We start from the raw sequence: 25,225 nt of genomic DNA, 5'->3' as shown, positions 1-25,225 counted from the left end.
AGCCAGGATCCATCTGTTTGACACTGAGGCCTTGGCATCTCACCTTGTTTTGTTTTCTCGTACTACTGGAGGTCCCCCACCCTACCATATTATGATCTGCTTCTCATCCTTCCCTTTCTAGAGGCACCAAGGAGACAGAATCAGGTTTAAGGAGTTAAATTGTGCCCATGTCATTTATAGCTGTGTGACCTTAGTCAAGCTTCTTAACTTCTCTGGGCACCAGGAACTAAGAAGTTCATCAGGAAAACCACATGATGACTAAGCTAAAGCTTATTCTGGCTTCCCATTTGCTCTGAACACTACTGTCATAAACTGAAAACTAGACCTTACTGGAAGCCTCCCCCAATTGACTCTCAAGTTCACTTTTCCCTTGAGGTAGCTTTTTATTTTTGCAGTATATCTATACATTGGCTTTTCCTTCTAGAGTCATTTGAGAGTGTGAGAGAATGTGAATCAGACTTTGAGTCCAAAGCTTGGATTCTGGCTCTGACTTAGCCACTTGTATACCTGGGTGGGGAGGCTATTAATTAATTTCACTGGGCTTCGAGTCTCCTTAACCACAAAAATTGGAATAAAATATTTCCATTTCTTTTCTAGGTAGCATTGTGGAGTGTGGCTGTTATCAAATGTTTTCACATTTAATCTTCACAACAGCCCTTTGAGAAAGGAGTGGTGTTTCCACTGTACAGATGTGGAAATGGAACCATAGATGAGATCTAGGGAACATCAATTTAGCAGGTAGACCTAGGTTCAATTCCAGCTTTGACATCAATGCCTTGACTGTGAGCAAGTTACTTCAGGTCTCTCTCCTAAATTTCCTTATGTATGGAAAGGAATTTATATTTCGGATTACAGGAAGGTTGTAAAAATTAATGCATGAAAGCCACCTAGCACAGTTCAGGGATCTCTGCCTTGTACTGGTGAGCAATTCAGTATTAAGAAATTTGCCATACCAGGTGCAGTGTCACACACCTGTAATTCCAGCAGCTCAGGAGGCTCAGGAAGATCACAAGTACAAGGTCAGCCTCAACAATTTAGACCCTGTCTCAAAATAAAAAGGACTGGGGATGTAGCTCAGTGGTAAAGTGCCCCTGGGTTCAATCCTTTGTACACCACCACCCCCCAAAAAGGGAAGAAATTTGCCAAAGATTGTGCAAATGAGGTAGAACTGGAACCCTTATCAGTCTGATTCCAGGGTTTTCTACGTGGCATTGCTTTTGTTCCCAAACTAGTCAGCATTATTTTTTATCATGTTCAATTCAATTTGCACATGAAATTGAGAACTGATACAGATTGAATATAATACATTTTAGACTTCTGCAGCCTGCAGTCTTAAGACCAGGACACATCTACCCAGGTCGGAGTTTGTGGGAAGTCTGCTAGTGGCTGCATTCTTTTGTTTGTCTGGCTTTTGAAGATATGCTTGGATTGAGGGCTGCTGAGAGTGAGTAGGAAAACAAGCTGGGTGAACCTCTGGCAAGTTTCAAACATTCACCAGAGTCATGGCAGGTGGGTTGGAGAAATGGTTCACAGCCTTTTGTGCTTTAGAGTCTCCTGGAGAATCAGTGTATGGAGGCAGAGCTGAGAAATGTGTATCTTTAACAGCTTCCTTAATATTCTTTCATTCAACAGATGTTATATACAGCAGAGATACAACAGTGAGGGAGACAGACAGGGTTCATGCTTCTTTGGGATTTATTGTCAAGTGGCAGAGACAGATATTAGATCATTACTCAGCAAATTATTTACATTACAATTGTGATGAGCACCCCACAAGAGACATGAGCAAGGCAGAGTGATGCATGTCTGTCATCCCAGCAACTTGGAAGGCTGAGGCAGGAGGATCACATGTTTGAGGCCAGCCTTAGCAACTTAGACCCTGTCTCAAAATAAAAAGGGCTAGGGATATATCTCAGTGGTAAGTGCCCCTGTGTACCCCCCCCCAAAAAAAAAAAAAAGCAATGAGGTGCCTCTGAGGACATTTAAGACCTAGCAGTGGAGACCTCTTTCAAGGAAATAAGTTAGACTCTGCAGAAACTACAACACATTCAAGAAGAGAGGATTTCCCCCACTGAAGCACCTTCTTGGAACCTGAAGGCTTCACGAAACAGAACAGTTAGAAATGCTCATCTGCATTCCTTTGTAGTGGTGCTCGGGTGTCACGAAGTCTAGGGCACACATTCCTTCCCACATCCCCATTCCATTGAGGGTGTTGGCTGCTGAAAGACCTGAATCCCTCTCTGGGAACTGTCCTGGGTTGAAAGGAGCAAACTAACTCATGGTTATGCCCTCCAGATAGTCTGCTTCCAATGACTGGTTGATAGGAGAATGAACAAAGGCCTGGACCCTTTGCCTTCCTTTGAAACAGCTCTGACAGATTATTCCAGCTCTAGAATCCCCTGTCAGATCAGCTGAGCCCTCCACTGCAGCTGCATTGCAACCCAATTTCTGCCTAGCCCTGCTTCTCACTGTCCTCTGATATTGTTCCCCAGTAAACCTCCTGTATGCAAATTTCCATCTAAGTCTGCTTTCCAGAGTACTTGACCTAAGACTCTCTATTACAGATGGTGACAATAAAGAACAAACAGGGGGAATGACTTGTTTGAGGTCCCACAAGCCCGAACCTTCAGATCTTTAAATCTCTGGCACTAGCGTCAACACTCTGTGCCAGAGACCTACAACTTCTTGCCTTAATTTTTTCTTCCTGAGGCTGGAGGCAACAGCTGCAGTGGCCAGCATAGGTTCTCACTCACATGGCTGGAGAACTTGGGCAAGCCTCTTCCCCTCTTTGGGGAGAAGCTTAAGTATAGTGCCAGAATGTCCCATCTTCTCTCAAGATTGTGTGATCTCCTGGCCCTAAAAAAAAAAAAAAAAAAGTCTTAGCTGAAATTCTTTCCTCCCATGTCCAGATCACCTCTGACCTAACAGTTGGCTCCTACTGGAACAGAGACTTGAGCTTCTGTCTCATTTCTGAGTGTCCAAATTCACATGTCGAGGAAGAACTCTTTTTGCTAGGTGCAGTGGCATACACCTGTAATCCCAGGAGGCTGAGGTAGGAGGATCACAAGTTTGAGCCCAGCCTCGGCAACTTTCTGAAAATAAAATTTAAAAAAGAATTGTAGCTATAACTCAGTGGTAAAGAACTCACCTAACATGCAAAAGGTCCGGGGTTTAATCCCCAGTACTGCCAAAAACAAACAAACAAACAAAAGGAAAAAAACCTTGTAGGGACAGAATGATCAAGGAGAACATGAGGAAGGTTGAAGCTCAATGAAGAAAGCCATAGACAGATCCAGCAGAACTGTACAGGGCATATCAAGAATTTTGGACCTTGACCTGGGGAATATAGCTCAATGGTGGAGTGTTTGCCTGGTATGTGTGTGTGCCAGGCCCTGGGTCTGATCCTCAGCACTGCCAACAACAACAACAAAAAATGGACTTTATTGTGTGATCAATGGGAAGTCTTTAAAGGAATTTTTTTTAAATTATAAAACAAATAGTACTTATTAGAGGAAGGAGTGAACAAGGTGGTAGGAGTTATTTAGGCCCTCCCAGTGTGTCAGGTTCCTCACTAAATACTTATAGTCTTAATATAATTTAGTTCTCACCAGAGTCCTCTGTAGTAGAGCCCATTAGCTCCATAGTACAGATGGACTCAACTGAACCTCAACTCAAGAGCCCCCCTCCAGAAAGATTTCTCTGGCTCCCTGGAGGATGCATCTTCCTTCTTTGGCCCTTATAAACTTTTTTTTTTTCCTTTGGTGTGCACGTGTGTGTATGTCCACACACCAAGAATGGAAGCCAGGGCTTTGCACATGCTAAGCAAGTGCTCTATCACTGAGCTACATTTATAGAAAACAAATAGACTCTTATGGTAAACATGCTTCCAGGAACAGAGATATAAGTTCAGTGGATTCAAATCCCCATGGTCTTTTCTCCAAATATCTAGCCAGGAGGCTATTATGAAGTGAACAGGACAAGTGATTTTATCACCACAAGCTTTTATTTTTGTTTTTTCCATCTAAGATTATAGTCATCTGTTTGGCTCTCTCATCTCTGAATTTGATTGTGAGCCCCAAGAAGGCAGGGATTTTTGTCTGGTGTGTTTTGTTTTATTCCCACAGTAGGGACTGAGTAAATAAGTGTGGAGTCCATGTTTATAGACACCAGGATGCCTGGCCTAGGTACTGGGCACTGTTGGCAGCACTTGAGAAATCACAGCCTCTCAGCACTGTGAACTTGGCTGTGTTCCCATTGCTTCTCCCCGCCTGGTTGTCTGTTTTGTGACCGGCTCTCAGCTACTCAGCATCAGTCTAGTGTCAGGGAAAGAGCTTGGACTTTGGAACCAGACAGATGAGGCTCAAATCTGAGTGCAAGTCCATCTGGAATGAGATAGAATATAAACAAACAGAACCAAGTACACTGTTAAACTTTAGTAACTTTAATTTTCTCATCTATGAAAGGTTACCATCTACATAAAAAATATTTTCATCAGGATCAAATTAGCAAATGTTTATAAAGTGCCTGCTTAGTTTAGATCCTTCTTTCAGCAGAAAACAAGGGGTTGGTTTCAATATGATTTTCTTAGACTTCACTTCTTTGGGTCTCAGTTTCTCTTTCTCTAGTAAGGGATAGAGAAGTGGGTATAGCTCAGTCATAGAGCACTTGCCTAGCCCCAGGCCCCAGGATCGATCCCCAAATAATAAATAAATAAAAATAAAAAGGGGAGATAATACTTCCTAGGTCATAGGGTTGCTGTGTCCATTCAATTAAATCAGGTTCTTACCCAGGCATGAGTTGCACCCACCTCCCCAGGACATTTGGCAAAGTCTGGAGACATTTTTGGTGGTCATAACTGGGGGTGCTTTAGTAGGTAGAAACCAGGGATGCTACTAAACATCTTACGATGCACAGGGTAGTGTCTTACAACAAAGTATTATTCAGGGCAAAAAGTCAATACAACAATTAGTACATATTAACTACGTGATAAATAGAAAACAAATAGACTCTTGTGGTAAACATGCTTCCACGAACAGAGATATGAGTTTAGTGGATTCAAATCCCCATGTTCTTTTCTCCAAATATCTAGCTGTGAGGCTGTTGTGAAGTGAACAGGACAAGTGGTTTTATCACCACAAATGCCCTGGAAACCAAAGGGTAAGCAATATGTTCTGAACAGGAAAACTGCAGCCTTGGACCTTGGACTCCTAGTGGGGGCAGGGGCATTGGGAAGGCTCACACCCTCCCCAACAGGCAGCATCTCCCCTGGATGAGTTCCAGCTGTTGTCTGGGTCACTGCAAACAGAGACCTTTGGCCTGTTCCAGATCCAGGATTACAGCCCATAGGTTCCTCCCAGTTGACAGGAGTGCTCAGAAGATATACTCCAAGTCAGCAGGAATTAAGTGGGCACCCCAGGAGAACTGTGTCATGTGACCTGATGACACAGCCAAGATGAACTGAGAGGTGCAAATCAGTCCAGGTGAAGGCACAGCCAAAGCGGAAATGAGATTCAATTCAACAGAGTGAAGCATTTAGCATTTAGCAACATTCATCCCCTACTGTGTACCAACCACTATCCATCTCCTGTGTGGGAGTCTGTTTGGAATAGTAGTTAGGAGTGCAGTCTCTATGTAGAGAAGGACATTTGAATCCCAGCTCAGCCAGCACAGGTGTCCGTCCTGTGCAAGGCACATCATCTCTCTGGCATACTTAGTGTTTTGTGTCTCAATTTCTCTCTCTCTCTCTCTCTCTCTCTCTCTCTCTCTCACACACACACACACACACACACACACACACTACAAGGGCTATTATCATCTCTCATTTTTATTTTTTTGCTTATTTTTGTGGTGCTAGGGATTGATCCCAAGACATATGTCCACTCCAGGGCAAGAGCTGTACCATTGAGCTACATTCCCAGCTTCATCATCCCTCTTTTACAAAGAAATAAATGAAGGCTAAAGGAGGTAAGGAAGGGCTGGGGGTATAGCTCAGTGGCACAGTGCCTGCCTAGCCTGGGTGAGGTCTTGGGTCTAATGCCCAGCACCACAAAAAACAAACAAACAAAAAGAACATTAAAAGAGGTGAAGGAGTTTATAAGTGTCACGTGACTAAGTAAGTGACAGACTTTGAGGAACATAGATTAATAGGGTACAGTCTCAGCAGAGAGCCACAATAAATGTTTAATTCCAATCAAAGAGACAATGAGAGCTAGGCGTAGTGGCACATGCCTGTAATCCCAGAGCCTCTGGAGGCTGAGACAGGAGGATTCTGAGTTCAAAGCCAGCCTCAGCAATGGCAAGGCTCATTGAGACCCTGTCTCTAAATAAAATACAAAATAGGGCTGGGGGCGCTGGGGCTGTGGCTCAGCGGTAGAGTGCTTGCCTAGCACATGCGAGGCCCTGGGTTCAATCCTCAGCACCACATAAAAATAAATAAATAAATAAAGGTAAAAAACAAAATAGGGTCAGGATGTGGCTCAGTGCCCCTGAGTTCAATCCCCAGTACCCCCACCCCACAAAAAGAAAGAGACAATGAGAGACACACTCACAGAGTATTCAGGTGGGGTGAGGCAAGTCTAAGGTCAATTCCAGGTGAGGACAGTACAAAGGCCTCATGGGGCCTTGGTTGAACTGGTCTTTGAAGATAAGTAGGAATGAAAATAATCAGACTCTGCTTTTATAGACTGATGTCCCCAAAAGTAGGACCATTAGGTTGGGCTATGGGGTGTGTGTATGCAGGGGTAGGAGCAGAAGATCTGGCTGGGAAAGTTGATAAACTAGGCAAAACTATTCGGTGGAAATGGGCAGAGGTGATGTTCAACAGATTTAACAAGCCAACGGGTATATGCACAAATTAATCAGAATGGATACTGAACTATAAACATCTCCCAAGGGCCATGCTGGTGAGGACAAACTGAATTCCATGCTAAATAATCTGGAAAGAATTTCTGCATTTACTTACCCAGCCTCCTTTCCACCTCTTAGAAATAGCACGCTCTTGTTTGCTTTAGTAATTCCCATGTCCCATTTGGTTTGGTGGTCCTAACTCCACTCTCATATCCCCAGATGGGGGTGCACAATGGAGTCTGGTCTGGCTGATTAGAGAGCAACAATGACTGTCAGCTGGGCCAGTGAGAATTCTTCCCCAAATATTTATTGGAATTCTTGGGGAGAACAGGAATCAGGAAATCTAAGAGAAAGGAAAGTCAGGTGGGGAAGGTACTGGGAAAGAACTTTAAGCAAAATTCATATGTACAAACATGCCACAATGAAACCCACCCTTCTGTATTTAAAGAGAGAGAGAGAGAAAGAGAAAGAGCTGGGCATGGTGGCACACACCTGTAAACCCAGTGACTTGAGAGGCTGAGGCAGGATTGCAAGTTTCAATTTGGTCTGGCAATTTAGTGGAACCCTATCTCAAAATAAAAAGAACTGGGGATGCAACTCAGTGTTTGCCTAGCATGTGCAAGAACCTGGGCTCAAACCCAGTATTTGGGGAGGGGGAGGGGAGCCTGAGGGGAGGAGATAAAGAGAGAAAGACCTTTTGTTGTTGTTGTTATATTGAGAATTGAGCCCTGTGCTTTACCACTGAGCCACATCACCAGATCTTTTTATTTTTTTATTTCAAGACAGGGTCTCACTAAATTGCCAAGGCTGGCCTCAAAGTTGCAATCCTCCTGCCTCAGCCTCCCTAGTCACTGGGATTATAGGTGTGCACCACTGATCCTGGCTTGAGGGACCAATTATTTACAGTAATATTTCAGTCTCTAGATTCAGCTATGCCTGAAGTCTTCACATATACTTTTTAGTTCAATGATCAAAAATTATCTTTTATGAACAAAACAAGTTGAGTAGGCCTTTTTGCCATTTGCAACCAGAAACATGCTAATACAATTATAAAAGTCCTCAAATGTCATCCTAAGGAATTCTACACAGGCTCTAGAAAGACATAAAAGGAAAGGGGAACTGGGCACAGTACCACAGGCTGTAATCCCAGTGATTCAGGAGGTGGAGGCAGGAGAATCATAAGTTCAAAGACAGCTTCAGCAATTTAGTGAAGCCCTAAATAACTCAGTGAGACACTGTCCCACAATTAAAAAAAGGGGAATCATGTGCCTGCAGATGGTGTCACCTGGAACTTGAGCAGGCATGTAATGGGTAAATCAGGTCTGATGAGAGATGATGGCTAGAACAAATTAAGAGGACAGAAGTCCAGAAGTGTATTTTATATATCTAGCAAAAAAAAAAAAAAAAAAACTCTTTAAGGCTAAAAACAAAGCAAAACCAATTACCCCTAATCTTAAGAAGATAAACATTGTGAATGGTGAAAAAGTTAACCAAGTAAATAAAGCTTTTGTAACAAACAGAAGGAAGCTGCACACTTCTCAAAAAGCCTCTCTCCAGAACCTCTGCAGGAAGAACTGATTCCTGAGCATCACGAAGATGAAACCAGTCCATGTTGAAAAAGCTACAAAATCAATGACTCCTGTAATACAGTGGTGAGGCATGAAATTCCCCCCAAAAGATCAATAAATTAAATGTTTTGTACAGATAAATAAATAAATAAAAAGGGTTGGGGATGTAGCTCTGTGGTTATGCTCCCCTGGGTTCTTTCTCCTGTACCAAAATAAAAAAAGAAAAGAGATAAAAATAAATTCAAGGGACTGGGGCTGTGGCTCAGTGGCAGAGCACTTGCCTCATAAACATGAGGCATTGGATTCAATCCTCAGCACCACATAAAAATAAATAAAATAAAGATATTGTGTCCATCTACAACTAAAAATATATTTAAAAAAATAAAATAAATTCAAGGTGTCAGCTGGTATGGTTCCTCTGAATGATCCAGGGGTAAATTCATTCCTTGTCTCTTCCACTTTTTGGTGACTGTTTGTGTTCTCTGACTTAAGGTCTTGTCACTCCAATCTCCGCTTTGGTCACCACATTGTGTCTTAGCCTGTTTTGTGCCGCTATAACAGAATACTACAGACTGGGTACTTTATAAGGAGCAGAAATGTATCTCTTACAGTTCCGGATGCTGGGAAGTCTAAGGTTGAGAGGCCTAACTCTGGTGAGGGTCTTTTTGCTGCATAATAACATGGAGAGGTATCATACAGTGAGAGAGCATTTGTGGGAGGGAGAAGAAGGGAAGGAGACCAAACTCATCACTTTGGGAAAACAGCTTGAATCCATTAATGAAGGCAGAGCCCTCCCACTCTAACCATCTCTTAAAAGTCACCCCTCTCGACATTATTACACTGGAGATTTTTCCCGTCATATGTACTTTAGGGGTCATGTTTAACCATAACACATTGCCTTCTCTTCTGTAGTCAAATCTTCCTCTTATAATGATAGTGAGTTTATTGAGGGCCTATCTAGATAATCCAGGATAATCTCCTCATCTATATACATTTACCTTAAATACATCTACAAAGAGATTAAGTTGTGTATGTTAACATTGACAGGTTCATAAATTAGGACTTGGAAATCTTTGGGGGCCATAATGTCCTACCACACCCCTTGATTAAAAATGTTTCTTGAGCATGTCTATAATCCCAGTGACTCCAGAGGCTGAGGCAGGAGGAAAGCAAGCTTGAGCCTGGCCAGGACAATTTAGTGATACCCTGTCTCAAAATTTAAATAAAAAGGTCTAGGGATGTAGCTCAGGGGAGAAGCACTTGACTGTACAAGCAAGGCCCTGAGTTTGATTCCCAGTATGGCTAAGCAAAATTTCCTTTCCTACTAATATGAGGAAATGAATCCAGTGATGAATAGGATCATAGCTCTACAATTGGCTTGAGGCTTGTGTTTAGGATATCTGTGCTGATTGCTTTTCTGCTAATTCTGGGTGAGTGGGAAAGTTGCTACTATAGTATCAACCTTTATGCCAGACACAGTGGTGCATGACTATAATCCCAGAGGGATTACTGAGGCATTAGGATCACAAGTTCAAAGCCAGTTTTAGTAATTTAGCGAGGTCCTATACAACCTAGAAAGATCCTGTCTCAAAATAAAAAATAAAAGGGGCTGGGAATGTAGCTCAGGGGTAGAGAGCACCTAGATTCAATCCCCAGTACCAAACCAAACCAACAAAAACTCTTAGCTAGCAGGGCGCGTTGGCACATGCCTGTAATCCTAGCAGCTCGAGAGGCTGAGGCAGGAAGATCAAGAGTTCAAAGCCCGCCTCAGCAACAGCAAGGTGCTAAGTAACTCAGTGATTACCTGTCTCTAAATAAAATACAAAATAGGGCTGGGGATGTAGCTCAGTGGTTGAGTATCCACCCCTCCAAAATAAACCCTTAGCTAGTTAGGCACAGTGGCACACACATGTTCCTGGCTACTCAGAAGACTCGGCAGGAGAATTGCAAGTTTGAGGCCAGACTGGAAATTTAGACAGACCCTTTTTCAAAAATAAAATGAAAAGGGGTCTGGGTTCAATCTCCAATACCAGAAAAAAGTAAATAAGCCATTAGCTAGTGAGAGGGGCAATTTCCCTTTGGAGTGGGAAGGGACAGATTTTGGCAAAGGATTCTGGTATCAATTTATGGAGCTTTCTATGCTTCAAGAAATTTACATCTTTTATCTACATTTTCATCCCACAGGGCTTTTTTAAAAAATATTTTTAGTTGTAGATGGGTGCAACATTTTATTTTGTTTGTTTAGTTTTATGTGGTGTTGGGGATCAAACCCAGTGCCTCATGGGTGCTAGGCACATGCTCTACCACTGAGCCACAACTCTAGCCCCCATAAGTTATTTTTAATTTTAATTTAATTTTTATTTTTTGGTACTGGGTATTAAACCAGGGGTGCTTTACCACTGAGCCACATCCCCAGTCCCCCACATCTTTTAAAAATCTTTTTTAAAAAAATCTTTATTTTATTCATTTATTTTTACGTGGTTCTGAAGATTGAACTCAGGGCCTCACACCTGCGAGGCAAGTGCTCTACCACTGAGCTACAGCCCCAGACCCCTTTTTTAAATCTTGAGACAGGGTCTCACTAAGTTGCTTAGGGCCTTGTTAATTTGCTGAGGCTGGCCTCAAACTTATGATCCTTCTATCTCAGCCTCCTGAGTCACTGGGATTACAAGTGTGTGCCACCATGCCTGGCTAGTTATTTTTAATTTTGAAAAATATTCATAAGCCCCTTACATGTTAGGATACATACAGCAAAGGGCTCCTGAGCTGCTAGCCTTGGGAGAAGCTGAAGTGCGTGGTCTGTTCTTCAGGATGTGGTCTCTGGGTGTCCCCAGGTGCTAGGGTCAGTGCAAAAATTCTCTGTGGCTACTGAGTCCTTAGGAAGTGCCTACTTTACCCTAGTGTAGGTGGAATTTGCCCTTTGTTGAATTGGAGCCATTTATGTTTTATCTCTAAAAGACAAATTTGCAAGGTGAACATTTTATAGAATAAGGAAATTCAAATTTAGAAGGGGTAAACCTCTTGCCCAGGATCACAAAGACAGTAAGCAGCAGAATCAGGGCTCAGAACTCAGGTCTGCATATTGTGGACACCAAAAGCCCAGAGAGGTCCTGGCCACCACACCACACTGACTTTCAAGAAATAGGGGTTCCTAGCCTCTAACATGTTCCCCTCTCCCTGACATTGTCCCTGATGGTTATTAGACTAGAAAAACAACCAGGAGATGTTGTATACAACGTTGGCACCCCAGTTCAGTCATTCATGATGCCTCAAGGACCAGAGTTCACAGTTTGTGCTTGGCATCCCCATCAGGGATTTGACAAGCAACATGTTTGTCAGACACCACGTCCTTTCAAGGCTTACCCAGACAGCTCCAGCCTGTTGGTTCCAACCAGAAGAGCAGGCTACCAGGCTGAGTCACTGTCCAGCTTGTTTCACAACCTGTTTGTGCATTAGGCAGCAGAGGCAGGGAGGGTCACTGGGTGCATGGTGTCTTCTTGAGGTCCCAGACAGAAAGGTAGTTCCCAGTGACGAGTACAAGGAAAGCTTGGTTCACCTGTGGCCACCCAACTTTCACACACAGGTTTCTTTGGCTTTTTGTGTGCTTCCTTTTGATTTGAGATACAATCCTGAACCAAGAGAAATTGCAACAAGCCTCAGTTCCTCGTCTGTAAAGTGGGAACTATATTCATATTTAAATTATTATATACTCTACATGCACTATATAATTTAATCTTTATGGTAAGCCAGTGAGGATGTTATTGTTTCATTTTACAAATGCAGACAATGAGAATCAGAGATGTTATATCACTATCCAAAGACAGAGCTGGTTGATGCAAGGTTAGGAATCCACTTCCAGTCTGCATGACTAAGAGGCTTATGTTCAGAAGGAAATGGTGAGAAAAGTCTGGCTATCATTCAGGGCTCACTGTTCCATGCTAAGTCATTGAGGTGAGTCTCTTTTGCTTTGTGGTCCTTGATTTCCCCATCTGTTTTGTGAGGAGCGGGACAGGAGTTAGACTAAAATGTCTGAAGGCCTCTTTTACTACCTCCACCCCCAGTATTGGACATTGAACCCAGGGCTCCTCAACCACTGAGTACACCCTAGGCCTTTTTATTTTTTGAGTCTGAGTCTTGCTAAGTTGCCCAGGCAGGCCTCAAACTTGCAATCCTTCCTGCCTCAGCCTACCCAGTAGCTGGAATTGCAGTGTTTCTTTCACTTTTAAGTGTATGGTCCTATGATTTTAGGTCAGAAGATATTTTCCCAAAGTCACACCCTGAGCATGGTTCCCTGCACAGCCCATTCTTGAGCTCCCTGTGGAAGAAAAGCAGGTAACAGTGATGAAGAATTCTTCCATCTTGGCGATTTCCCAACAAGTCACAGCTCTTATAACGTTCTCATTATTTCCATTGAGCCATGTTCACATTCATCAAATTAGGATGGTTACAATGCCAGCCCCATGTCACAGAATATGCCACAGTGCTAGGTGCATCATCTACATTTCCTTTTTATCTTCATAACGGCCATAGGAGAAGATGTCACTGCTTGAGGTCACTTGGCTTATTGCAGGTAGAGTTGGTATCTCAGCTTAGGTGCATCTGCCTCTTGCCTTTCACCACACTCCTCCTTCCCTAGTCTCCCAGCCTAGACGGTGGGAGCATGTACCAAATGATGGATGGAAAGCACTTGAGCTGTGGAGTCCTGTGCACATGTGAACTATTAAAGGGTTATCATGGACTCTTTTTCCTACCATAGTGGCAGGTAGGACCTCACTCTTTAACTGTTTTTGCATCCTCAAATAATGCCAATGTGGGCCTTTCTATGGGTTCTTAACATACAGGTGCTGACTGATAAAACTATTCACTAAGGATAAACAGGTGGGATAAGTCCACAAGGAAGTACAATAATATTAGGAACTAACGTGGTACTTGCCAAGTACCCTGTGCCTAAGTTTTCCTTCATTTATTCTCAGCTTTTCTCTGCCATTATTATTTTTGTTATTCCACATTCTAATTTATTTATTTTGGTACTGGGGAATGAACCCAGGAGTGCTTTACCATTGAGCTATATCCCCAGACCTTTTTATTATTTATTTATTTATTTATTAGTGGTCAATGAACCTTTAATTTATTTATTTATATGTGGTGCTGAGAACTGAACCCAGTGCCTCATACATGCTAGGCAAGCACTCTACCACTGAGCCACAATCCCAGCCTTTTATTTTTTATTTTGAGACAGGTCCTCGCTAAATTGCTGAGACTGGCCTCAAACTTATGATTACAATTCTTCTGGATCACCAGTGTGCACCACCTTGCCAGGCACTACATTCTTATTCTTACTCTTTTTCCCAAAGATGTGGGAGAAGATAACTCTAAGAGCTAACAGAAAACCAATCAAACAATTCCCTATTGGTTCATCTACCTGACCTCCATTCTCATTTCTCTCCCCCCTCTCAATGTCTCACAAGGAGGGAGGTTCTGCCATCTCTGACAGCCTTATCTGCTAGCGGGGTTTCCATTAGGTTTCTGTAGAAGTCTCAAATTTCTGGAGATTTCACTCTGTTTACTCTTCTCTGCTTCCTAACAGGGTTCTATCTCATATTCTGCTTTAAGACATGCATTTTTTTTAAAGAGAGAGATTTTTTTTAAAATATTTATTTTGTAGTTTTCGGTGGACACAACATCTTCGTTTGTATGTGGTGCTGAGGATCGAACCCGGGCCGCACGCATGCCAGGCGAGCGCGCTACTGCTTGAGCCACATCCCCAGCCCCTCTGCTTTTTAAATTTACTGATACTTATTGTGTATCAAATTCTGTGCTTAGAATTGCAGTAACTTTCCAATTTTTCAAAATGGGGAAAGTAACTGTCATACACATTAGAATGTCCTCCTAAAATGTTAAATTTTCTTACAATGAGCATGTAATGCTCTTGTAACCAGAAAAAGACTATACATTTTTTTTTCATTATTTTAACCAATTTTACTGCTGTGGTTTGGGTGGGCTTGAGTGTGGCCCCCAAAATTTCATGTGCTGGAAGGTTGGTCCTAGGTGTGGTGTGGTGGTATTGGGAAGTGGTGGAACTTTTGAGTGGTGGGGCCTAGTGGAAGATGCTTATGTCACTTGGAGTACTGCCAATGGAAGGGGTTAACATAGTTACCATGGGCCTTGGATAATTCCTCTGAAAGAAAGCTGCTATAAAATAAGAACAAGCCTGGTCCTTGAATCTCTCTGGTTTTCTGTCTCACCATGTAATCTCTCCCTCCCTCATGCATTCACACTGTGTTGCCATCTACCGTATTGTGATGCAATCAAAGGGGGCCCTCACCAGATGCCAAACAGATAGGATCTCCTGATCTTGAACTTTCAACTTCCAAAACTGTGAGTTTAGGGGCTGGGATTGTGGCTCAGCAGTAGAGTGCTCACCTAGCATGGGTGGGACCCAGGTTAGATTCTCAGCACCACATAAAAATAAAGGTTTTGTGTTGTGTCCATCTACACCTAAAAAAAAAAATTATATATATATTTTAAACCTCTTTTATTTATAAAGTACCCAGACTTGAGTATTTTGTTATAGCAGCAGACAATGGACTAAATTTATCTAAATGCAAAATGTGTGAATTTAAAGTATAGCTTGATGATTTTTGGAAAATATACACACCTGAGTACCCACTACAACAAGCAAGATTTAGAATATTCCCATTTTTGCAAAAAGTTCCCTCATATCCTTTTGCAATCAATCCTCTCATTTCACCCCTCACAAGCACAGATCTGATTTCTCTGACTTTAGATTCATTTTGTTGGTTCCAGAACACCATATAAATGAAATCACAAATTACACATTCTTTTGACTTCCTCGATTTAAATTATTTTTAGATTTATCTATCTTTTTATGTACATCAGTACATAAAATTTTTATTGCTGAGTAGAATTCCATTGTAGAAATATCACAATTTGTTTATCCCTTCACCTGTTATAGACATTTGAGTTGTTTCAGCTTTTTAACACACTCATCAAAAATGTGGAAAACAGGGCTGGGAGTATCACTAGAACATATGTTTAGCATGCCTGAGGACTTGGCTTAAATCTCCACCACCAAATAAATACATAAAAATTGGGGGAAAAAAGAGACAAATGGAGAGAAAATAATCTCTAGTCCCACTAATCAAAGACAATTACTGCCAGAATTAGAGTGTCTGGTTTTTCTTCCTCTGTGTACAGACATTTTTCAGATTCTGTATTTAAAACACATTACAGCCCAGTGTGGTGGCTTGGGAGGCTGAGACAGGAAGATCTGGAGTTCAAAGCCAGCATCAACAGCTTAGCAAGGCTGTAAGCAACTTAGTGAGACCCTGTCTCAAAATAATATTTTTTAAAAGGTCTGGGGACATGGCTTAGTAGTTAAGCACCCCTGTGTTCAATGCCAAGTACCAAATAAATAAATAAATACATTATACATGAGATTTTATAACTGGCTTTATTGGTTAATATTATATCATAAATATTTTCCACAAAATGTCTTCTGTAACCATTTTTAATAGTATATAACATTTTATTACTAAGATGTGAACCATGTCAATTCAGAGATTTAGGTTGCCTATGACTTTTTTTTTTTTTTTTTTGGCAATGCTGGGAACCCAAGCCAAGGTCTCACACATGCTAGGCAAATGCTTAATCACTGAGCTACATTCCCAGCCCTAGCTTATCCTTGTATTCCTTCCTAATGATGCTTAGTCTATAACAGGCACACAATAAATGTTGACAGTATTGTATGCCACAATTTACCTTGCTATATCTGTACAAAGAACTAGCCAATTCTCTTTATCATTTCCTTTTCATTAGTTCCTTGTTAAATGCTTATATCCTGCCTCCTCAACCACACTGCTTGAAAGCAGCATCTAAGAACACCTACCATGTGCTAAGCACAGCAAGTATCAATAATGCGCTTAGAAGAAATTTTGACAAGTAGATAATCTCCCTGATTTATAAATTTAAGAAACAAATTCAAGTCAGGTGCGATGGCACATGCCTGTAATCCCAGCGGCTCCTGTGGGCTGAGACAGGAGGATCTTGAGTTCAAAGCCAGCCTCAGTAATTTAACCAGGTGCTTAGCAACTCAGTGAGACCCTGTCTCTAAATAAAATACAGAATAGGGCTGGGGATGTGGCTCAGTGGTTGAGTGCCCCGAGTTCAATCCCCAGTACCCATGAGAAAGAAAGAAAGAAAGAAAGAAAAGGAAGGAAGGAAGGAAGGAAGGAAGGAAGGAAGGAAGGAAGGAAGTCAGAGAAATTAAACTGGCTCAAGCTCATGTCACCAGTATGTAGTAGAGTTCAAATGTTAAAAAATTCATATGTAAGACTCCAATTCCCACAATAGTTTTGGGAATAGTTAAAATTGCCTTTTGCCTTGCTATATATATGCCAGGTGCATCAGACAATTCTCATAACAATAACAAGAGGAAATACTGATATTCTCCCCATTGGGGAGATGACAGAGAAGGGAAGTAAAATGCCCAAGTTTTCATGGCTGGATAGAATTCTAACCAAAGAACCCTGACTCCAAGGCCCATCTTAAACCCTAACTGCTAAACCCTTCTGCTTCTCCACAAAGTCTTCTTGAATTTTTCTCTCTCTTCGTAGTCTCCCCCAGAAAATGTGTGAGTCAATGTTATAGATAATGCCATATGATGACCCTTTTGACCTAAAGAAGGGGTTAATAGCAATGAGGTCTTAAGGAACCAGAAACAAACCCTTTTACTTCCAAATATTGCATACTATAGCAGATTCACAGTCGGGCAGATATGAGGTTGGGAAAACATCACCTGTCTCCGAGGGCTGGTAGGAGGAGTAAATGAGTGATATAGATTCACAGAAAGTGCTTACTCCAGAGCCTTGCACCCAAGAAGTGTTCACTAAAAGGGAGCTATCAAAGAGCCTCCATCCAGGAAATTTGAGATTCAGTGGGTTAATTATCCTCAGACAGAAAACAGCACTGACTTCCCCAGACAGCCTGGGAGGGTAGAAACCCAAACAATCAGTTACAGTTCAGCTAAGACAGAGCTAATCTTTAATCTTTTATGGATGTATGTAATACATTAACTGTTAAAGCCTGTCCCCTCGAGGCAGTTCAACACCTGGTCAACAGAGGCTGGAGCTGAGTTGGCTGGGCTAAGTGGAAAGGAGCAAGTAAATAGGCCAATTACCCTTCTGCAACAGACTTTCCTAGGTCCCCACCTTGAGATTAAATGCTCATGCTGCCTGTCATCCAGGGGGTGGGGATGGGAGGTGAGCTCTTGAGTCAGCACCCAGTGAAGAGTGCAAAATGATCTGACATGTTTTACCTGTCTCCCAGCAAACCAAACTTCTTAAGAACAAGAATTGGACCATTTATTATTTGTCATTGGGTGTTTACTGTTGGTAGTTGCTATTAATAACGATGTTGTAGTTATCATAACACGGAAAAAAATCCCAAGGTACAGAATGACTAGGGCTATGAATTATGAAGTCATAAAGTTCAACTCCTTATTTTCTCAATTCTAAGATGCATTTTTATCAGGCTTCCACTTATAATACACGCTTTGGGGCATTTCTCGATTGCCTGAAACTCTGCCCTTAAAATAACTATTGTAGCTTAGAGTGCATGTAAGTAACAAGGAAATGTAATAGTTCAAAATTCCAGTCTGGGCAAGAATTCTTTCTACCAGTTTCTACCAGTTTCAATATTTCCAAAGACAGGGGTTCACCCCCGCCCCCCCCACCTTCCAGAAGTGGGGATTGAACCCAGAGTCTAGCACATGCTAGGCAAGTGTTCTACAACTGAGATATATCCCAGACCTTTTTATTTTAAGATAAGAGTCTTGCTGAGTTGCACAGGCTGGCCTTGAATTTGCAATCCTCTGACTCTGGCTCCTGAATAGCTGGGATTACAGGTACAGGTGTGTGTCATAGTGACAAATTGGGAGTTTACTCCCCCCCCCCCCCGCCCCACCCCAGTACAGGGGATTGAGCCCAGGGGCAGTCCTACCATGAACTACATCTCCAGCCCTTTTTATCTTTTTATTTTAAGTTGAACAGGCTGGCCTCAAATTTGCAACCTTCCTGCCTCAGCCTCTCAAGTCACTAGGATCATAGGTGTGCAACATGGCACCCAGCTAGGAGTTTGCTTCTTACCTAGTAACTTTTCCGTTACTGGACATCATCATTGTAATTGGTAGCTCCTTGTATAAAGCTGAAATCTGTCTCCCTGTCATTTCCACCCAGAAATTCCACTCCTGTCCTTTGAAACTACACAAAATTAAAATTTTCTTAGAATGCTTTTATGAATTGAACACTTGTGTCTCCCCAAAATTCATTTGTTGAATCTATTTTATTTATTTTTTAAGAAGTAATTGGACACAATACCTTCATTTTTATTTGTTTATTTTTATGTGGTGCTGAGGATTGAACCCAGGGCTTCACATGTATTAGATGAGTGCTCTACCACTGAGCCATAATCCCAGCCCTCATTTGTTGAATCTTTTTTTTTAATGGCAATTCTTTTATATATATATATATATATATATATATATATATATATATATATATATATATATATATTTATGGATCTTTATTTTTATTTATCTATTTAAATGCGGTGCTGAGAATCGAACCCAGGGCCTCACACATGCCAGGCAAGTGCTCTACCACTGAGCTACAACTCCAGCCCCATTTGTTGAATCTTAATCCCCAGTGTGATATGGGGCCTTCAGGAGGTAATTAGTTTATAAGGGTGGGAGCCCTCATGAATGGGATTAGTGTCTTTATTATAAGAAACACAAGAGGGATTATATTTTTCTCATGGATATGTATGAGCACAAGAAGACAGTGGTCTGCAATCCAGGAAAAATTCCCCCACCAGATATTGGACAAATTAGGACCTTGATCTTGGACTTTCCAACCTCCATAACAATGAGAAATAGTTTTTGTTTAAGCCACCTAATTTATGATGATTTGTGATAGCAGTTGGAAGACAAGAAAGTCTTAGGAAAATAAATCTGTGGTAGACAGCTCTGGGCTTTAATTCTGACTCTGACACTTACTAGCAGGACCTGTAAAGTGTGCTAAACATTTCATTATTGAGAGGTTTGGGGGACATGCTACAGGGAATTGAACCCAGGGATGATTTACCACTGAGGTAAATCCCCATTTCCTTTTGAGACAGAAATAAATAAATAAATAAAATAAAATAAAGAGAGTCTCTCTGAGTTGTTCAGGGCCTCCTCAAGTTCCTGAGGCTGACCTCAAATTTACAATACTCCTAGGGCTGGGGATGTGGCTCAAGCAGTAGCGCGCTCTCCTGGCATGCGCACGGCCCGGGTTCGATCCTCAGCACCACATACCAACAAAGATGTTGTGTCCGCCAATAACTAAAAAATAAATATTAAAAAAAATTTCTCTCTCTCTCTCTCTCCTCTCTCTCTCTTTAAAAAAAAAAAATTTACAATACTCCTGCCTCAGCCTCCAGAATCAATGAGATTACAGGTTCAACATGTACCTGTAATGAGTAATATGAGATTTATTTATTTATTGGTTGCTCAAAACATTACAATGATCCTGACATATCATATATCATACACTTTATTCAAATGGGGTATGAATTTTTAATATGAGATTTAAATGAGAAAAAAAAAATGCATAAAGTACCTGGCACCTGATGCTCAATCAATGTAAGATACTCTTCTCTTTCTCTCTCCTCAACTCCTTGGGCTTTGTCATTTTTATATGCTGGAAGACAAATGCTGTGACTCACCCTTCCCCAGTCTTTTCCAAGGTAAACATTCCCCAGTTCCTAAACCATTCTTCTAATAATAACTCTGATTCATTGCATACCTACAATATACAGTATATGACAGGCACTACTGAAGAACTAAGAAGTTATGTCTTGCTCTAGAGCCACAATTTTTTTTTTCTTTCTTTCTTCTTTTTGGGGGTACTGGGGATTGAACTCAGGAGCATTTAACCACTGAGCCTATTTTGTAGTTTATTTAATAGAGACAGGGTCTCACTGAGTTGTTTACTGCCTCGCTGTTGCTGAGGCTGGCTTTGAACTTGTGATCCTTCTGTCTCAGCATCCCAAGCCACTGGGATTACAGGTGTGTACCACCACACCCGGCTAGAGCCACACTTTCTAATCTAGATTGTGTAGCAATACTATCCCATAGAAATTTCATATGAGTCATGTATTTTTAAATACACGAAACTACATTTTATTTATTTATTTATTTATTTATTTATTTATTTATTTATTTTGAGAGAGAGAGAGAGAGAGAGAGAAAATTTTTTTTAATATTTATTTTTAGTTTTTGGCAGACACAACATCTTTGTATGTGGTGCTGAGGATCGAACCCGGGCCACACGCATGCCAGGCAAGCGCGCTACCGCTTAAGCCACATCCCCAGCCCATGAAACTACATTTTAAAAAGTAAATTTAATAAAATATTTTTACTTACACCAAAATAGTAACATTTCAATATATACTCCATATAAAAATTATTGGGACATTTAATATTTTTTCACACCATCTTCAACATCCAGGGTGCATCCTATACACATGGCATATCTTAATTTGAACTAGCCAAAGGTGACTCTTGGCTACCATGTAAGATAGCACATATCCTGGGAAAATCAAAATTCCGTCTGGAATTTAAGGGCTTGGATTTTACTGCATCCAGTGCTGACTACATGTATGAGACCAAGAAGAATGTTTAATAACCCTTCTGCTAAACTTTGTCCCTAGAATCATTTTTCTCAGCAAATATAGTGTTAATGAAGCACCCGTACTGCACCAGGCATCATTCTAGGTGCTGGGGATGCTGCAGTGAATAAAATAAAGCAAAGGCCTGCATACATGGAGTTTTTCATTTTAATGGGATGAGAAAAATACATTGGAAAATTGGTGGTGAATCACCTGGTCAAATGTGCCATGAAGCTGGGCATGGTTGTGCAGGCCTTTAAGCCCAGTGGCGCAGAAGACTGAGGCAGGAGGACCTTGAGTTCGAAGCCAGCTTCACCAATTTAGCAAGGCCCTAAGCAACTCAGTGAGACCATTTCTAAATAAAATACAAAAAAAAAAAAAAAAAAAACTGCTGGGGCAGGGGCATTGTGGCTCAGCGGTAGACCGCTCACCTAGCATGTGCAAAGTGCTGGGTTCTATCCCCAGCATAACATAAAAATAAATAAATAAAATAAAGGTATTGTGTCCAACTACAACTTAAAAAACAAAAAAACAAAACACACACACACAAAAAAAAAAAAAAAACCTCCGCTGGTGATGTGACTCAGTGGTTAAGCATCCCTGGGTTCAATTCCTGGTAACAAGAACAAAAAAGTGCTATGAAGAAAAATATAGCAGGCTATGGGAGCAGGACAGATAATGGACTGCAATCTATTTATTTTGAGATGGAGTCTTTTTTAATATATATATATATATTTAGTTGTAGTTGAACACGATACCTTTATTTTATTTATTTACTTTTATGTGGTGCTGATGATCGAACCCAGGGCCTCACACATGCTAGGCGAGCATTCTGCTACTACCCCAGCCCTTGAGATGGAGTCTTGCTATGTTGCTCAGGCTGATCTTGAACTTCTGGTTTTGAGTGATCCTCCTGCCTCAGTCTCCCAAGTTGCTGGGATTATAGGTGTGTACCCCCACACCCAGCAGGGAAGACCTCTCTAACAAAGGGATATTTGAGACATGAAGAAGCAACAGAGTGAAACTTGAAATTCATTGAGGAACCAGAGTTCTGGGAATACTATAATTACAGAAGACTTAAGATGGAAGCGTGCTTGACATGGCCAAGTTAGAGCAATAAGAACAGTGTGGCTGGAGGGCAGGGTGGCACGGAGGGGGATATTAGACATACATGGTCAGAGAGGTGATGGGATGGATGTTGGCAGACCATAGAAGCATAAAGACTTCTGCTTTTACTCTGAGTAGAGGAATCAGACATGAACTGATGAGGATTTGAGAGAGAATGAAATTGAAAAATGATGGCTATACTTTTTTTTTTTGTACGGCTATCTATATAGAAAGTAGTTAATAAATGTCAGTTACTCATGGAGACATACATGGAGTTTGTAACACTAAGGTTGGGAGCCTAACACTGAGTTTAATAGGGCAGTAGATCTATCTTAGTTTTTGATAGACCAGTCTAGAAAGCTGACAAAGGAAGCATGTATGGGTATGTGTATGTTGCAATCCATGTGATTAGTCAGCTGTGCTGATGAAGACTGGCCAAATACTGGTCCTACTCCTTTTACCATTGGCTGGGAAATGTTGAATATATGAACTTTTCTCCTCCTTTACTGCCAACAACTAATTGCAATAACTGAGAAAATTTACAATGGAAAAAGGGCCCATGAATTCATAAAGAAGCATATAAAAAGACAGGTTTGGTGTCAAATAGAACTGACTTTGTGAATTCCAACACTGGCTGTGTGGCCCTAGACAAGTTACTCACCCTTTGGAACCTCTTTTTCCACTTCTGTAAAGTACAGACAATTATATGTTCCTATTTTTTTAAAAAATTGAACTCAGCTTTACCACTGCGTTATATCCACAGCCCTTTAAATTTTTTTTTTCAATTGTAGGTGGACACAATACCTTTGTGTTTTTGATTTATTTTTATGTGTGCTGGGGATGGAACCCAGTGCCTCACACGTGCTAGCTAAGTGCTCTACCTCTGAGCCACAACCCCAGTGCCCCCAGCCCTTTTTTAAAATTTTGAGATATGGTCTAAATTGCTTAGGGACTTGCTAAATTTCCCAGACTACTTTCAAAATTGGGATCCTCCTGCCTCAGCCTTCAAATTGCTGGAATTACAGGCATGTACCACCACACCAGAAATATGTCCCTTTGGTAGTATTTGGTTTGAAGCAGCTATTTAATGATTAGTAACTATTCTGGTGTGTTAAATAAGATTTTTAACATCTACTACATCTGAATCACATAAAGAAAATACATGGGGCTTGAGGTGTTGTTCAGTGGTAGAGCACTTGGCTAGCAGAATTGAGGTACTGGGTTCAACTTCCAGTACCCCCCTCACACACACACACACACACAATAATAAAATACACACAATAAACCATGATTCTTTCCTCCACAATGTTTACATTCTATCTAGGGAGATGAGTCAGGCATAAAATATGTTCAATAAGATACAATGTTATTGGGCTTCAATGGTAGCTCAGAAGAAGAGTAGTTTGTTTACACAGTGAGGCAATGGGTTCCATCCTTAACACCACATAAAAATAAAATAAAGGTATTGTGCCCATCTACAACTAAAAAAAATACTTTAAAAAAGACACAATGTTATCATTCAAATGAGAGATATAAAACTAATATTAGCAACCATTTATTGAGTGCTTACAATAAGTTAGGCAGTATACTAAGTGCTTTATAACCTTCTCATTTAATTTGGCAACCTTCCTCTTAGAAAGTACTATTTTTGTCTAAGGCCTTACCACACTGAATGTGCCTGATCTCAAAAGCTAAGAGGGTCAGCCTTGGCTCGTACTTGCATAGAAGAAAGTATAGGTGTGGTGGTGACACACCTGTAGTTCCAGCAGTGGGGAAGCTGAGAGGATCACTTGAGTCCTGCAGTTGGAGAGCAGCTTGGGCAACAATGAGATACTAGGTTTCAAAACCAAAAATTCTATTATTATCTCTTTATAAAAGAGGAAGCTGAGGCTCAGAAAGGGGAAATGAATTGCCCAAGGTTGCACAGGTGGGTGGGGCAGAGCGCAGGGGTGAACCCCATTCTAAGCTCTAGGATTTATATTCTTATGAAAGTAACCAATTCCTATAATTTAGGGATTGTCTAGGTTTAACCATATTATTCACACATTTCCTATCTATCCTTTTTTTCTTTTTTTTTTTTAAAGTACTACCAAGGCTATTCAAGGTAGGAATCTAGACACAGGTGACTATCCTCTCTTTTCTCTCTCTGGTTAGTCATTAAGTCATTCTCTAATTTACATTTCGAAATCTTTTTCTCATAGTTATCTCAGCCAGAGTGGATCATAGCTCTCCAGGCTGTCTTCCTAAGTTTTTCCCCACATTGCAGCTAAGATGATCTTTTCATTTTTATTTTATTTTTTATATTTATTTTTTCATTGTAGTTGGACACAATACCTTTATTTTATTTATTCATTTTTATGTGGTGCTGAGGATTGAACCCAGAGCCTCGCACGTGCGAGGTGAGCACTCTACTACTGAGCCATAACCCCAGCCCTTCATTTTTATTTTTAAGTTCTTGTTTTTGTTTATTAGTATTGATCCCAGAGTGTGAGCCAGATTCCCCAGCTCCTCCCCCCATTTTGAGACAGGATCTCACTGAGTTGCTTAGGGCCATGATAAGTTGCTGAGGCTGGCTTTGAACTTGGGATCCTCCTGCTTCAGCCTCCCAAGTTGCTGGCATTACAGTCATGTACCACTGCACCTGGCTAGGGTGATTTTATATATATATATATATATATATATATATATATATATATATATATATATATATATATATATATTTGTAGAGACAACAATAACTTTTAATTATTTTATGTGGTGCTGAGGATCAAATCCAGTGTTTCACATATGCTAGGCAAATACTCTACCAACTGAGCTACAACCCCAGCCCCAAAGGTGATCTTTTTAAAGCTCACATCTGATCTTTAGTTTGGTATGTAAAGTCCTCCAAGATCTGGACCTTATTCCTCTTCCATTTCTTTTTTTTTTAATATTTCTTTTTTTGGTTGTTGATGGGTCTTTATTTATGTGTATGC

General features: G+C 41.0%; 1 long non-coding RNA gene and 1 pseudogene across 1 annotated transcript; one reads left to right on the top strand and one right to left on the bottom strand.

Annotated features, from left to right (window-relative positions):
* Positions 1 to 1,616: 1,616 nt before the first annotated feature.
* Positions 1,617 to 7,448, bottom strand: LOC124110128 (uncharacterized). Its single transcript, XR_006857182.2, has 3 exons — positions 7,339 to 7,448; positions 6,962 to 7,189; positions 1,617 to 2,856 (listed from the first exon to the last, which is right to left on the bottom strand). It is a non-coding gene; the product is annotated as an uncharacterized LOC124110128 (long non-coding RNA).
* A 12-nt stretch (positions 7,449 to 7,460) lies between these two features.
* LOC124109699 (ribosomal biogenesis factor-like) lies at positions 7,461 to 8,502 on the top strand (annotated as a pseudogene).
* Positions 8,503 to 25,225: the final 16,723 nt, after the last annotated feature.

Source organism: Marmota monax, unplaced genomic scaffold (assembly GCF_021218885.2).
Source record: "Marmota monax isolate L192 unplaced genomic scaffold, Marmota_monax_Labrador192_F-V1.1 WCK01_AAM20220418_F8-fsc00008, whole genome shotgun sequence".
Taxonomy (NCBI): domain Eukaryota; kingdom Metazoa; phylum Chordata; class Mammalia; order Rodentia; family Sciuridae; genus Marmota; species Marmota monax.
This window is presented reverse-complemented; position numbering and strand designations above follow the sequence as displayed.